At 38.8% G+C, this 17,528-nt stretch overlaps 2 pseudogenes; one reads left to right on the forward strand and one right to left on the reverse strand.

Annotated features, from left to right (window-relative positions):
* LOC127641454 (acetyl-CoA carboxylase 1-like) overlaps window positions 1-15,562 on the forward strand; it is a 28,183-nt pseudogene extending 12,621 nt beyond the window's left edge.
* An 11-nt stretch (window positions 15,563-15,573) lies between these two features.
* LOC127641463 (protein AATF-like) overlaps window positions 15,574-17,528 on the reverse strand; it is a 44,637-nt pseudogene continuing 42,682 nt past the window's right edge.

Raw genomic sequence — 17,528 nt, forward strand, 5'->3', positions numbered from 1 at the left:
CAGAAATTGTGTCTTGACTACTACTCATACTGACTATTTCATGAATGCCAATCGTTAACCAAATCAGAATATACTGCTGCTTCAGGATATTTTGATTATGATTTTGCATATTTGGCACTGCCTTAAAAGAATAGTTCACCCAAAAATGTAAATTCTCTCATCGTTTACTCGCCCTCATGCCATCCCTGATGTGTATGACGTTGTTTCTTCTGCAGAACACAAAGATTTTTTGAAGAATATTTCCGCTCTGTAGGTCCGAGTCAACAGGGTCCTGAAATTTGAAGCTCAAAATAGCACATTAAGGCAACATAAAAGTAATCCATACAACTCCAGTGGTTTAATCCATGTCCTCATAAGTGATATGATAGGTGTGGGTCTTTTCTTCCTTTAAAATCTCTTCCCTGCCCAGTAGGTGGTGAGATGCACAAAGAATCCGAATCGGCAAAAACAAAAGAAGAAAGTGAAATTAAAATTGGAGATTTATAGTACAATTCGCTAGCTCTTGCCATTTGAGTTTGCAGTATGCATCTGACATGAACAGCCTATGTATACAATCTGATCCTGAGACTACATCACAGTTAACAGTTTAGTTTTTCACCTCTTTGCTGTTCTTCCACAGGTTCTGGGTCATGAGGTGTACACCTCCAATAACCAGCTGGGTGGAATACAGATCATGCACAGTAACAGAGTCACACACGCCTCTGTATATGATGATTTTGAGGGAGTGTTTACATTACTGCAGTGGCTGTCTTTCATGCCGAAGGTGGTAAAAACTAATAGGATTTAATTGTAAAATCTGATATCACTTTTGTGGACAAGTTTTATTTAAACTACAATGATTTTGCCCATTTTCTTAAGTCTTTGGTTGAAATGAAATCTTGTCACCTGTAGTAGATCTAGAAAATCTCTGTGTTCACTCAGAGAATTAAAAACTGTAGATACCGTCAAGTGGTTGATGGTTTGTATCTCACAGTTTTCTTTCCCTTCAGAATACGTCCAGTCCTGTGCCTCTGCTGACCGCTAATGATCCCATCGACTGGCCTGTGGAGTTTGTGCCCATCATGGCACCCTATGACCCATGCTGGAGTGCATATTGCATCCCTTACTTAGTCAAAATAATCACATTTGACCATATTGACTTTCTTAATACATTACATCAAAGAAAAAAGTTGTCTTCGTAATCTTTTATTAAATGCAACATCTTGCTCCACCTCTAAATCAACTTTTATTTTTAAGCGGACATCACCTAGCCAAACGGGCTATTGCTAACATTAAATAAAACCCAAATAACTGTTCAAGCATTGGTTTATGCTTTCTTTTTAAAATCTTGCTAATAGTTAGCAGTACTTGAATCCTGGTAAAATTAATGTTATTAACAGCAATAATTCCAAATAACGATAGAAGCGTTACCATTTGGATATGACAAGATGTTTTTTTTTTTTACTCTTTCTTTTTTTTATTGTGGCATCCAGTGTAGTAGGACTCAAGACCGTACTTTGTTATTTTAAGATTCAACTGCTCTGCATTGAACAAGCACTACACTGACGCCTTTAACGCTTGCAGACTGTCACCATGTCAACAACCGCGTCGCCCGCTAAAGTGTTTTTAATGTGCTCCTCACGCTGGGCCCTATGGGAGTTGAAAGCCAGGCCTCATTGGAGTTGTAGACCCTGGGCTTCAGCCAAAATAAGCCTGTGTGTTAATGTGCCCCTGCCTGCAGTGATATGTCATGTTTTGTGTATTAATTGTGTGAGGGATGTGTTGTTAGGATGGAAGAAGTCTCCAGTAATGGATGACTGTGTTCTGGGGGTTTATGTTTGTGGCAGAGCTCCAGGTCTCTCCGCTCAGAGATAAGACAGCGATATATGGAGTGTTTTTAGGGGCGAAACAGATTACATGTCACTGTAACTGACACAGCGAGGTGGAGAGATATCGTGTGGTTGGTGGCAGGGAAACAAATCTTTGTCTTAGTACTGAGACAAGTCTCGTAGTGTAATTGAGCGGTAACCTCACTCTTCAGCAAGTGCATGTTTCTATGACCTATATGCTCTGTTCAGCTCTGCATATCTCTGATGAAGATAGGGTGATATTGCAGATCTGTCTCTCTCTCTTTCTCCATACATACACTGAGTGTGCATGGGTGAGTGGGTTCTTTGACTACAGCTCTTTTCTGGAGATCATGCAGCGTAATCGTAGGTCGGGCCAGGTAACCTCCAGGGCATTGTAAACTATAATATCATTAGCACTACCCTTAGCCTTACATACCATTATTATTCATTTGTTTTGTTTGTTTTTACAAAATATTGGATTAAAAAAAAGCACAGTAACCATTTTATTTGTGTGTGACAGTGTAGTATAATACTGTTTGAAATGTTAATTGTTGCATGATTCTGGTTCACTGTTATAAAATAAAAAGTAGTAGACAGTATACATAATATACTGCACAATATTCAGTCGGTACTAAGCTTCCATTCCAAGCATAGCCAGAGCCTGTTTTACTGCTCAGTGAACTTGTGCTGACCTTTGACCTCAGAGCCTAAAGGGTAGCGTTTGTCAATTGGAAAGATTGCACTCTAATAAATACTAGACGTCGACCGATAGTGGATTTTGCCAACGTGGTGGAAAAGGCCGATAACCAATTAATCTCAGATCTTTTAAAATCGATTTAAAGAATGCAATATATATATATATATATATATATATATATATATATTAGGTCCAAAATAAATCCCAGATGCAGTTTATTTTGCAAACAAAAATCACAATAATAACCAGAAATATAAAGAGTTGGTGCATAACATGGGACTTTTAACTATAAACAAGCCCAAAATTCATTGGGGACACTAATTTTGAAATGATGGAAACTTGGCTCTGTTACAATACTCTGTATTTAAGTATTTAAAAAAGTAAGGAATTTTTTTAGCCTTTATATTCAACAGATTAAGCATTTTGGATGGACGGACGGACGGACGGACAGATGGACCGACCGAACTCTAGAGGCTGCTGTTATACTGTAGAATTAAGCCATTCGAACTGTAGAATTCTCAACTGGCAGTCTCAGAGAAACACAGAGGAATAACAAAAACTATCAGCATTGATTTTTGGCAATAACTGATAGTCCCAAAAACCAACTATGGGGCCACTATGGCGCAGTGGTGGCTCAGTGGTGGCTCAGTGGTTGAGGCTCAGGGTTACTGACCAGAAGGTTGGGGGTTCAAGTCCCAGCACCACCAAGATACCACTGTTGGGCCCTTGAGCAAGGCACTTAACTCCAGGTTGCTCTGGGGGGATTGTTCCTGTAATAAGTGCACTGTAAGTCGCTTTGGATAAAAGTGTCTGCCAAATGCAGAAATGTAAATGTAACTATTGTCACCAATAAATTGGTAAAATCATAATAGCTGAGCAGCTCTTTCTTATACAACAGTGGCCAAGATGTAGATGTAGATTTGTGTAAGATACAGACTGAAATTTACTAGTGGCATATCATTTACAAGTGGCATATCATCAAAATTTTAATCACTGAAATCTTTTTTTTTTATTTAACTGGTGAGCCAGTGTTTCCTGCATTTCCATTCAGTGGTGCTGCTGATCCGCTGTTTAATCTACTGTGCCAAGGCAAAAGAAAGTATGTTGAACCAGAGTAAAGGGGCGGTTACACTAGGCTTTGAGCACAGCAAACAGATGGGTATGATGTCACGTGGGAGAGCTTCTGGTTTTAGTGAATAACACTTCACAAATTACAAAAAATATTGTATTAAAATGTTTTAAAGATACCGTCAACTCACTCTCAACAACAGCAAAAACATGCAGCTTTGAAATAATTATCCATAAATTGAGCCAAGAGGTCAGCGTGTGATGTTTTGATATTCTATTGGTCACACATCCTCTCGTCATACAGACTCGCTTTGGTACATAGCATGATGTGTCATTTCTTCACATGACAAGGTGTAGTTAAAAAAAATTTATACTGTTGAGTTTTGTTGAAATAAAGGTATTTTAATAATACACATTTTATTATTATTATTATTATGAGGGGCCCTCTGCTGCAAAAAAAAGTTTCTTTAGGTAACACTGGTATGTGTTTAATTTATCTCTGTTTAACACATTCTCTCATCAATTGTAGATTGGGTGGTATACCATCTGGAGTTGTTGTAGTGGAAACCCGATCTGTGGAGCTATAAATTCCAGCAGACCCTGCTAATCTTGACTCTGAAGCCAAGGTGAGTGCTTAGAAATGCATTCAGACCCCGTTTACACCTGGTATTAAGCTGCGTCTCGGATGATCTGATTGTATGTGGTCTGGAGAGATGCATCGCTGTTTACACCTGGTTACACAAATGTGTTTCCTGTGACCACATGTGTTCAGATTTCAAACATTTCCTGTAGATCATCCAGTAGGCAGGGCAAGTGTGGTTCCCAGACTCTGCCTTTAAGACCGCACAGGCTATTAAAGACTTCAACAGAGAGGGGCTTCCACTCATCATGTTTGCCAACTGGAGGGGCTTCTCTGGAGGCATGAAAGGTCTGTGATGCAGGAAGTGATACAGTAAGTGTGATCTGTGACATATCTGCTAACACATGCTGTTGTGTCTTCAGACATGTATGACCAGGTGCTGAAATTCGGAGTGTTCATTGTGGACAGACTGAGAGAATAAGACAGCCAGTGTTATATACATCCCTCCATAGGCAAAGCTCAGAGGAGGACCATGGCGAGTACCACCGGCTGGTGCAAGAGCTGCGGCTGGATATACCATATCCATATCATAGAGCACTGGAAAATTGCTAACAGCAAGAATTAGCCTTTCATCCATCTTTCCGTTACTGCAGGAGCTGAGAGAGAGAGAAGGATCACGTGAGCTCTCCTGTCTTCTCTCCTATTGGCTGTCGCTTCCGTAAGTTGCTCTTTATTTGAATAAAGTTGAACTTGTCTCAACTTTGTCGTGTCGCTGGACACGCCCACATCTAGTCGCCAACGGTCGCGACAGCTCGTGTCGCCGGAAGTCGCTGTGCTCTCATTGAAAATGAATGGGATGGTGTCGCTGGCAGTGTGTACGCAGCTTAACTTTGTCAGAATTTCTGTTGCTGAAAATATCTCTGTCTTTGTGATCTCATACTCCTACCTGAGCCGACACCGTGACAAAAAATAGGAATTAAACTGGTGTTCTGACAAAGTCTTTAGGAACTGTAATGGCCAAATTAATATCGCTGCAGGTTTCACAATGTTGAATATATTGCAAATACAAAATAATATTGAAATTATTGTATATGTTCTATATATCTCCCAGCCCTTCAGATGCATGGTCTGACTAAACATGCTTAACAAGCATTTTTACATTACTGCCAGTAACAAACAGAACTCAGTACTGAAGGGGCCAATAGAGTTACAATTGCTATAAATTAGGGCTGTCAATCGATAACTTTAAAAATCAAATTAATAACATGATATGCTGATTGAATTATTTGAAACTAATATCAAATAATCATAAATATAAATATTTGCTAAGAACGGCCCCCAAACTAGCAATAATTCCAGTCATTATAAATATAATATATACAGTATTATAAGTAAATGGAATGCATGTCCACTATATATTATATTAATTATAAGGCAGATGCTTATTTAATGATATATGCTTTTTACACCCTAATGCAAATAGTAGCAGATATTATTTGTACCCAAACCCTGGTGCAAATTATGATGGATGCAAATTGCATAGTGTCAGAAGCTATTTCTACCCATATTTAAATACTAAAATACAGTATGGGCATCACTGCAGTGTGTTTATTGTGTTTATTTACAGTCCCAAAGACACACTACGTTAACCCCTATCCCAAAACCTAACCTTACCCTTAGCTTAGAAAACAAACTGGGTTTTATTACAGTAGCCTAAGTAAGTATTTTTAATAATGTGACAGGGCGGAGGGCGGGCCGGGTCGTGATTATACACACCCGGTCCCTTATCAGGCTAATTAAGCCTCCGAGAGGGATAAAGGCCGATTGCAGACGGAGGTGTGAGGAGAGAGAGATCGTTTACGGACATGTCCGTCATGTGTGTGTTTGTCTTTTGTTTAAGTTAATCATTAAAATATTGTTTATATTGCCAGGCCGGTTCTCGACGACTCCTTTCCAGATTTCGGCACCAGTGTAAAGCAGTTCAAAGTTAAATATTAAGAGTGGAAACAGGAAATTGGATGCGGAAAAAAAGAGGGTGACAAAACATTGATTCGAACCACGGTTGCAAGGACTCTGCACATTCAAACACCATCTTTACATCAAATGCAACTGCAGCGACACCTATTGTTTAGTTTGTCATATATTTCTGTGGTTCCACTAGACTATTTGGGTGCAAATAGCTGCACTGTATGGTAGATGCTATTTACTTCGGGGTGCAAATAGACACTGACCATTAAAATGCATTACATTATTGTGTGAGACAAATTACGCATTGATCAGGCATTGCAAATAGTGGATTTAGAATGCAATATATTGTTTATTTCCATATTATTTTATATATACAGTGAGCCTGTATATCACATGCATCAGATGAAATCTTTTAGAGCAGCTCATTTTGGTTGCATTGCATCACAAACACAACGTTTTTAGGTCACTGTATCAAGTTAAACGTAGTTTGAAACTTAGAAAATCATGTCTCGAGATCACAGCATTCAGAATTGCACTCCGTCCAGCTGTTTTAAACGCAAGAATGCATTCTCATTTTGTGCTGTCACCAGTATCAAGCTGCAATTGGAGGTGCAACTGGCAGGATGATCAGCCTTACAGGCTCTGTATGGTTAGGATTAGGGTTGGGGTGGGGTTTGGGCATGCCAGGAACAAACAGAGGCACCTTTGTACAATTGGCATGTCAAGCAAGCCTGAATGTGGTTTGTTGTCTGTCCAGCTGCTTGTTGCCTATACAGCTGAATTTTTGCTTACTGGTATCATCAAGCTTGAATTGCTCCGAATCCGGTGGTAGGATCATTATTTTTTACATAATAAATCTCATGGAATTAATGTGTTAAATCGGCAGCCCTACTATAAATACATATACTTTAACTCACTTGCTCAGCAATATTTTCTTCAAACTATTGCTCCACCATTACAGTTGCTGACTTGAAAGTGAAAACTCATTGTAGAAGCCCATTCACACTAACATCTGCTATAAAGCCCCTTGTGGCAACCTTAAGAATGCAATTTGCATTGTGTAATGAATTGCAGTCTGACAGATTTTGAAATGCACAAAATCAAGATTGCATTGCTAGAAGCACATGCTTGTGTAGTGTACTGTGTGTTTTGGCCCTTTGCCACAAAGCTCATTTGTATGAAAAATAACGGCAAATATATTTATCTATATACTGTAGATGCAACATGTAGGTCTTATTTAGTCTGTGTAGTCTCATGTAGTTCTGTATTTGTCCTATGTTGTTTTATGTAGCACCATGGTCCTGGAGGAACGTTGTCTCTTTCCGCTGTGTACTGTACCAACTGTATATGGTTGATCGACAATAAAAACCACTTGACACACTGTCAAAGATGCCAAATAAGTTGTGCTCATTGTCTGAAAGGCAAACTGTTTATGATGTAATATTTGTTATGAAACACAACAGTCCGTTTTAGTAGTATGCAAATATATGGGACAGTCATAGAAAGACTACAGTAACTCAGATAACCCCTCTGTACAATTGTAGTGAGCAGAACAGCATCTCAGAATGCACAACATGTCAAAACTTGAGGCGGATGGGCAGATCACGTTGGGTTCCACTTCTGTCAGCCAAGAACAGAAAACTGTCATTTGTGTACCTTAGCAGAAATCCAGATTTGTCAGACCAGGCAATTTATTTATTTATTCTGCTGTCCAGTTTTGGAGAGCTTGTGCCCACTGCAGCCTCAGTTTCCTGTTCTTAGCTGGCAGTAGTAGTACCCGGAGTGGTCTTCTGCTGCTGTAGCCCATCTGCCTCAATGTCCGACATGTTGTACGTTCAGAAATGCTTTTCTGCATAGCACTGCTGTAAAACGTGTTTATTTGGGTTACTGTCATCTTCCTGTCAGCTTGGACCAGTCTGGCCATTCTCCACTTACCTCTGTCATTAACAAGCCATTTTCGTCCACAGAAATGCCACTCTCTGGATGTTTCTATCTATCTATACAGTGCATGCGGAAAGTATTCACAGCGCTTCACTTTTTCCTCAAAATTCTACAAACAAAAAGAAGTTTGTTTGAAATTTATTAAAAATAAAAAAATAAAAAATCACATGTACATAAGTATTCACAGCCTTTGCCATGACACCCAAAATTGAGCTAAGGCATATCCTGTTTCCACTGATCATCCTTGAGATGTTTCTACAACTTGATTGGGGTCCACTTGTGGTAAATTCAGTTGATTTGACATGATTTGGAAAGGCACACACCTGTCTATATAAGGTCCCACAGTTATCAGTGCATGTCAGAGCACAAACCAAGCCATGAAGTCCAAGAAATGTCTGTAGACCTCCGAGACAGTATTGTATTGAGGCACAGATCCGAGGAAGGGTACAGAAACATTTCTGCAGCATTTTAGGTCCCAATGAGCACAGTGGCCTCCATCATCCATAAATAAAATAAGTTTGGAACCACCAGGACTCTTCCCAGAGCTGGCCGCCCGTCCAAACTGAGCGATCAGGGAGAAGGGCCTTAGTCAGGAAGTTGACCAAGAACCCGATGGTCACTCTGACAGAGCTCCAGCATTTCTCTGTCGAGAGAGGCGAACCTTCCAGAAGAACAACCATCTCTACAGCACTCAGGCCTGTATGGTAGAGTGGCCAGACAGAAGCCACTCCTCAGTAAAAGGCACATGACAGCCCGTCTGGAGTTTGCCAAAAGGCACCTGAAGGACTCTCAGACCATGAGAAACAAAATTCTCTGGTCTGATGAAACAAAGATTGAACTCTTTGGTCTGAATGGCAAGCATCATGTCTGGAGGAATCCAGGCACCGCTCATCACCTGGCCAATAACATCGCTACAGTGAAGCATGGTGGTGGCAGCATCATGCTGTGGGGATGTTTTTCAGTGGCAGGAACTGGGAGACTAGTCAGAATCGAGGGAAAGATTAAGATCCTTGATGAAAACCTGCTCCAGAGTGCTCTGGACCTCAGAAAGGGGCGAAGGTTCATCTTCCAACAGGACAATGACCCTAAGCACACAGCAAAGGTAACAAAGGAGTAGCTACGGTACAACTCTGTGAATGTCCTTGAGTGGCCCAGCCAGAGCCCAGACTTGAACCTGTTTGAACATCTCTGAAGAGATCTGAAAATGGCTTTGCACCGACGCTCCCCATCCAACCTGATGGAGCTTGAGAGGTTCTGCAAAGAAGAATGGGAGAAACTGCCCAAAAATAGGTGTGCCAAGCTTGTAGCATCATACACAAAAAGACTTGAGGCTGCAATTGGTGCCAAAGGTGCTTCAACAAAGTATTGAGCAAAGACTATGAATACTTATGTAGATGTGATTTTTTAATTTGTAATTTTTTATAAATTTGCAAAGATTTCAAACAAACTTCTTTCACATTGTCATTATGGGGTATTGTTTGTAGAATTTTGAGGAAAATAATGAATTTTATCAATTTTGGAATAAGGCTGTAACAACAAAATGTGGAAAAAATGAAGCGCTTTGAATACTTTCCGGATGCACTGTATATATACTGTATATATACACACACATAGAGTTGAAATCAGAAGTTTACACACACTTAGGTTGAAGTCATTAAAACTCATTTTTTAACCACTCCACAGATTTAATATTAGCAAACTATCGTTTGTCAAGTTGTTTAGGACATCTGCTTTGTGCATGACACAATTAATTTTTTAACATTCATCTGTACAAACAATAGTATGTGAGTATAAACACCATGGGGCCACGCAGCCATCATACCGCTCAGGAAGGAGACGCATTCTGTCTCCTAGAGATGAACGTAGTTTGGTGCGAAAGTGCAAATCAATCCTAGAACAACAGCAAAGGACCTTGTGAAGATGCTGGAGGAAACAGGTAGACGAGTATCTATATCCACAGTAAAACGAGTCCTATATTGACATAACCTGAAAGGCTGCTCAGCACGGAAGAAGCCACTGCTCATAAACCACCATAAAAAAGCCAAACTACATTAGACAAGTGCACATGGGGACAAAGATCTTTTTGGAGAAATGTCCACTGGTTTAATGAAACAAAAATGTTACTGTTTGGCCATAATTATCTTCATTATGTATGGAGGAAAAATGGCAAAGCCAAAGAACACCATCCCAACCCTGAAGCATGGGGGTGGCAGCATCATGTTGTGTTTTTTTTTTTTTTTTTTGCTGCAGGAATGACTGGTGCACTTCACAAAATAGATGACATCATGTGGAAGGAAAATTGTGTGAATATATTGAAGCAACATCTCAAGACATCAGCCATGAAGTTAAAGCTCGGTCGCAAATGGGTCTTCCAAATTGACAATAACCCCAAGCATACCTACAAAGTTGTGACAAAATGGCTTAAGGACAACAAAGTCTAGGTATTTGAGTGACCATCACTAAGCCTTGACCTCAATCCGATCAGGCAGAACTGAAAAAAGCATGTGCGAGCAAGGAGGCCTACAAAACTCAGTTACACCAGTTCTGTATGGAGGAATGGGCCAAACATATTGTGAGAAGCTTGTGGAAGGTTACCCAAAATGTTTGACCCAATTTAAAGGCAATGCTACCAAATCCAAACAAAGTGTATGTAAACTTCTGACCCACTGGAAATGTGATGAAAGAAATAAAAGCTGAAAGAAATAATTCTCTCTACTATTGTGCTGAGTTTAGGTGTATGTAAATTTCTGCCTTCAACTCTAGAGTTGAAGGCAGAAGTTTACATACACCTTAGCCAAATACATTTAAACTTAGAACAATAGTATATGTATTATACAGGCCAAACTGTATAATATCTTTAATATCTTCGTATTAAAGGTGTCATTTATGCACCACTAGCGGCACCAAACAGAATAACAAAAATAGTATTTGTTTTCAAACCTACCACCTCTCAGCTTCATTCCCTGTCTAGCATGGTTTATATTAGAGGTAGACCGATATATCAGTTTTACCGAATAATCGGTGCCGATAGTTGCATTATGGAACTATCGGTTATCACAAAAATCAATGACGTTTTTTGTCCTTCGAGTTCCTCTGTGGCCAGCGCTGGAGGGTACAGTTAGAATGGCTTGGTTCTACAATATAATAGTGAATAAAATAAAATAAAAAATGAAATAAAAACTCTCACTAACACTTGTGGGAATTTGCTGTAATCTAAATCTGTCATCATTGGCAATATTCATCCATATTTGTATCCTCTTTTTCAATGCAAATTTTATCAAGTGTTCTAAATTGAAACGAGTGAATGCAAAGAAAAATGTGAGTACTGTATATGAAAATAAGGTGAATAATAATAATAATAAAAACACACATGTACTTTAAAAATCTTAATTTGGTGAATACTTATAGAGTATTGTAATGGAGCCAAGTCACACAAACACACAAGGTCCGTTAGTTCAGTTTATTCACTATTGGTCGATCTCTAGTTCATATAACTGAGTTCTCTACTAAAGTGTTTATTTTATAGGTAGTTCCGTCCAATCTCGTTCAATAAGTTGACATGATGGACTGCTCAAAAGGGCTTCTTTATTTACATTCACATCTTCTTTAATGCCAACCTTCATATGGCTTAAACATAGTTCTCTGCACATTAAACACGGGTAGGAAAAAGTATTTTTGAATCAGGAAAAATTACTTAATCTTAATTACTAACTAATTTGTTGGCTGCTGATTTATATACTCTATAGGAAGGATATTTTTGATCATAGCTGCTCCCATCACAGGTTAAAGTCTTGCTTTCCCTGAGGTGGTGTGAGTGTGTGTGTGTGGACCAGAGAATAGATGAAGAGTAGAAATGATCAGAATGGATGACTGTGATACAGAGCTCAGACTAGACCTCAGAAGAATCACCACACCAGGTCCTGGAGCAGAGCCAAGCCCCCGGGGCAGGCTCAAGTATCTGTAGAAGACGATGTCTGGACCACTAATACATTACCCCAATCAGAGCGAGCTATCTTAAGCTACAATTAATCTCCACCCTGGCACGCACAGATAGGAGAGCAACACGCTGTTTCTTAATTAAAAGCAAACGGATTAAAAATGATTAATATGGGGCATTAAATGTTCTTGCCGGCTATAAGTGCTTGAGGTTTTTAGAAGTGCAGAAGCCCATTAACGCCTGGACAAATCTACACAAGTCCAGCTTTGTTTCAGATCAGCTTGATGTTATCAGTCTAAGTCTAAATCAAGAGCTGTTGATTAGGTCAAATAGAAACCTTTTCAAAGTTTGTTTGAAAGGATGCCTCAAGCTCAAGTGTACTCAAGGTGTCGGCCACTTTTTTGTTTCCTTGCTTGAATCTTTTATTTTGGCTTTATATCTAATGTATATCTCTTTTGTTTGGTTTCTCTCAGGCGTGTCTGTGGGACAGTAATGAGGATGTTGTGGAGTGGCTGGAGAAGCATCTGACAGAAGAAGAGGGTGCCAGATCTGTCATTGATGAAAACCTCAAATATATCCGCAGAGACTATATTCTCAAACAGATCCGCTGGTAACATCCTAACACCAGCATTAAAAGCTATATTACAGCAATTTTACTTGTAAATATTTGGTATGATTTCAATCACCATTCTTTTCTAAATGATGTGCATGAAATCTGAAATTTGTCATTTACACTGGAATTTTTACATCTGAAAAATATGTAATAAATGGTCTGTTATAGTAATTATACTAGATTTATAAAATTCTTTAATTGATACATTGCATTTTCATCATCAGATCGATGCATTTCAATGCATATAATAGGACTGAATAAAAATATAGATTTATTTTCTCTTGTATGTTCTCCCGCTCCAGGCGGTTGGCTGGGAGCCTCTCCCCCTCGCGGTTGACGGTTGTCTCTTGACCGCGCCGCATTTAGCGGCTGGTAGGGCCCCCCCGCCACTGGCAGCAGCCCTGACCACTCCAAGCGGTCGGCTAGGATCCCCTTATCGCCTCGCGGTTGGCGGCCGCTTCCAGGCGGGTGGATGGTAGCGGCGAGAACTCCACTATGGTATATCCCTCCTCCTTCCTGGATTTCGGCACCAGTGTAAAGGTATTAATGGAAAGGAGGAGGCGAGAACCTGCTTGACAATATAAATTATATTTAATTAAGAACTTAAACAAAAAGACACAAACACACACATATGATGGACAGCTGCCTGTAAACGCTCTTTCTCTCGCACCACCGTCCTTTATCCCACTCGGAGGCTTGATTAGCCAGATAAGGGGCTGGGCGTGTAGTATCACGACCTCCACCCTGTCACAACTACTAAAGCTAGGAAATAGCTTTAAACGGCATTAAACTAATAACTTCAGCATTATGGCTCATCACAGCTGAGAGACACAACAGACTGATTAATTACACAATGGGTGCTGTTTAAAATGGCGGAGGACATTACGGTTTCTATAGTGATCGACTCTTGCGCACCGGCTACCGTGAAATAGGGAGAAATACCCCCGCTTGGATGCTATTTTTCCACTGAGAAAGCTGACCTTCAGAAAGCTGACAGCATCTCTGCTTGGGAGTGGCAACAGGTGATCGCAAATGCTCCGTCTCTCTCTTTCTCTCTCTCTCTCTTTTTGTCTCTCTCTCTCACTCACACACATACACACACACACACACACACACATGTACGTTCGAAACAACACAAGCCGTTATACTATTTCTGAAGTGATATTTTTGAATTACTAACGGAGGTTTGGACGCATCATTTGGTTTGAACCAGCAACGACAGATTCTGATGAATCATGTAAGAAAGTAGTTCCATTCACAAATGCGTTTTTATGACCGTACTCAGTTTTTCTAAATTTTCTTTTTCATTGAACTGTTGTATATAAGCTAGAAGATAAGATAGAAGGTCCCCTGAATAATTATCAGCATTTGCTAAGAGATATTTTGTTTTTTCATGTGCAAGCAAAATGGCCATTGCCAATGCATTATTAGACACTATACATACAGATATGAAACATATTAAATGCTGTAGTTTAATTTGTTTTTAATTCATTTTAATTAGTTTAAAATCTCAAAACTATTTCCTCTGGCTGCCGTCTCTACTAGTATACCTGCAGCTTGCTGAATGCCCAGGTCCTTCTTACCTACGTTTCCGCTGTGAGCAAAGCTGAGCGAGCATTTTCAGTTCATCCTTATGGAAGCCTAGGGCCACGCTTTCGGGGTGGATTGTGGGATTGGCAGCAGTGTGAAGCAAGCTGTTCCCTAGAGTTGTGAGCAACTTTGAGTGGATTTCTTCAGTCTCTATAACACACATGCTAGGTCTCTCTCAGGCAGTTTAGCTTTTGAAATGGTTCAGATAAAAGTCATTTGGTGTGACCCAAACAGGCGGTGAACTGTTGCATGTGTCTGTACGTGTTGCTGAACAGGTCCAAATGGAGGATTTTCTGTTTACCGTGGCAAACTTATTAACTTATTTATGTTATTTCCTCTAAAAAAAAATAAGTGAATAAAATCATATATTTTCTTACATGGTGTTGTATTAATTTGGTACATCTTACTTGGTCAAATGTACTATGTGACTAACTTTACGAACTTCCTCTTAAATCGACCGAGATCATTTATTGCATGCTTCCAAGACAAAGTTCTTTATATTGGACCTGACAACAAACAGGCACCTTGACATTGTTACTCATTTCACATGCAATAGTGGTTAACCAATTGTGAAACATGTCATTTACGTATAGAAGTCAGTAGCAAAAACAGTTTAATTCTAAACGTCACAGAGGGTGGAACATTTTCATTAAAATGTAGTACATTTTATATTTAAAATATCATAATCCACTAATACCAATTATGCATTAAATTACAATTATATTATAAGTGCAATTGTGCAGTCTCAGAGGGAAACTTTAAGGATGTTCAATTGCATTTTTTGCAAAATGTTGATTTGCCACAAAAAAAAAACACATTTTAACTCGTCAGTGGAAGTGAATGGGGCCAGTCCATAAATGCTACAATACACGTGGGTTCAAAAGTATAGCGCTAGTAAATCACACAAAAATTATCTAAACATGTCTTGTGGATATACTGAAACGGGGTATATATTAACATTTATAGCCTGGCCCCATTCACTTTCATTTTAAGTGCCTTACAGTAACTACAATTTTTTATTGTGAGGGGCATTTTTTAAAGTGAGGGATGGGTCTACATAATTTTTTTTGTGGTAATCATCATTATGCCACCAATGCAGTCGATTGAGCTTAACTTGAATTGAACCCTGCACATTCATTTAAGTGACTTGTAATGTGCCGTTTCCATCAACAGATAGTATCAGTACTTGTCATGCTATTCTTCAGTCTTGAGAGATGAAATGGCAGACTGAGGAACAAACATCCATTGATTTATTAATACAGCAATCACTCTCATTGTGTTTCCTCTGTGCAGGCTTTACTCTCATACTACCTACCATCAAATACAGGGGCCAGATTGAATCACACCAATTCAATACCCATTTAAAATGATGGCAGCCACAATGAGAAAGCGTTTGGTAAAATAATTGAAGGTTTCTCTGATACTCAGCTAAAATCAAACAGCAGGAAGGAGAATTAAGATACAGTATCAGGTTTTTTGATAGTGATCTGTAAAATGAAAGAATCTGTGAAAACAATTATTGACAAAATGGCACTTTAATAATAAAGATGCACTAATGAGTAATTTTTTTCAATTCAACCAACATTTAGTTCCATGTCCAGCTATTTTCACAAATTATAAAAAAAAAAAAAATGATGTTTTCAGACCGTCACTTAAGGGTTTCACCTGTACAAGCAGCAGGCCGCTGGTGTTTGACTCAGTGTGCCATCACTGGACCATTTGCAAACAGAGAATGATACAACTCAGACCTGAAAAACAAACAGAACAGACTGAATAAATAATCTCAACTCAAGGGCAATTTATGTTTTTCTGAAAGATTTACCTGATATTTAATATATAATTATGTGGCAAAATTAAATTGAACATTTACATTAATACCAAATATAAAAGTAATAAACCTAGAAATTGATTTTAAATAACACAGTGAAAATATAGTATTAGCAGTAATTAACTCTAAAAAATCCCTTTAACTCACGAACATTAATTGGAATTTACCATCTCTAAATATGAGGGAATCGTTTATTTTAACAGGTTAATTTTCATGAACTGTCCAAAAGAACCGATTAACATAAATTATTAGAATTTTCCAGTTACATGTAAGAAAAAGAGAATGGTTTAGGTGAACATGTTTGATTACTCACTTGGCTCCACAGCTGCGTTCAAAATACAATGTGACAAATGTAGTATTTTGTGACTAAAACGCTACTCACTGGAAAATGTAGCTTTTTAAATCAAAAGCATAGTATAGAAATAAAAAATTTGGAAATAAAAACATAATTCAATAAATGTGGAAATATATCATAACTAAATATACTAAATATACAGAAGGTAGGTCTGTAATACATGCATTAAAATGTGTTTTTCAAATGTTGCATTACAGTAAAAGTATTTCAATATAATGTACATTATAATGGACATAGCAGTGTGTGAGTAATAGTGTGAAAAATGTGTGTTTATGTCACAACATAATCAGCCATGATTTGTGTTAAAGTGAATAGAATGCACAATTGTTGTAACACCTCTATTAATTTCACCAGGAAACTGCGACGAAAGGTAGAACGTGGCACGTACAATTCAGTTTGCAAAAATGTAGTTATAGTAATGTTCATTCTATGAGAATAGGCTGCGTCAGGCACGTCGCCAATGGCAAGCAAAGGGGGGCAATTCCCCCCTCCCCCAAATGACACATTGTGCCCCCCTTAGGCTAGAAATTATAAATTGACAAATTAGCATTCCGAAATAATTTCCTCTCTTTACTTAAACATAATAGTATTTGTAACATGCACAAGCAATTTGTGGCAACAGGATCAAACCCAACTCAAAGGAACACTGATCTCCCCAATGGTAACTTAAAATAACTTATCATTTAACATAAAGCTGCACATTTAACACTAAACGAACTTCAAACTGAATTATAGTCCCAAATTACTTATAAATAATTTAATCGCAATTGTTGTAGGCTGGACTATTTTGTTTGTATGGTGTTTTGAGATTTGGGCTATTTCGAGAACTACTAACTGGGTTATCTTGTATTCTGGTGTGGACGTTGTTCTGGTCTATCTCTGTGTCTCAGATCATAAATCCTCTCTGTGTTCCTCCTACTGTTTTCTCTCCCTCACACACACTTAGTAATTATTATTGAGGATGTTTTAAGGGTTCCAGCGATATGCTGCATTGTGTTTGGAGAGGTGTATAGAAGAGATGAGGATTAGAGAGTAGAGGATGGATTCTAGCTGAAGGTAGACTGATGGAGAGTTGGAGGTGACAGATAGACTTGACCTGGTGATCACGGTCACAGTGCTCTT

The sequence above is a fragment of the Xyrauchen texanus genome, chromosome 4, assembly GCF_025860055.1.
Source record: "Xyrauchen texanus isolate HMW12.3.18 chromosome 4, RBS_HiC_50CHRs, whole genome shotgun sequence".
In the NCBI taxonomy this organism is placed as follows: domain Eukaryota; kingdom Metazoa; phylum Chordata; class Actinopteri; order Cypriniformes; family Catostomidae; genus Xyrauchen; species Xyrauchen texanus.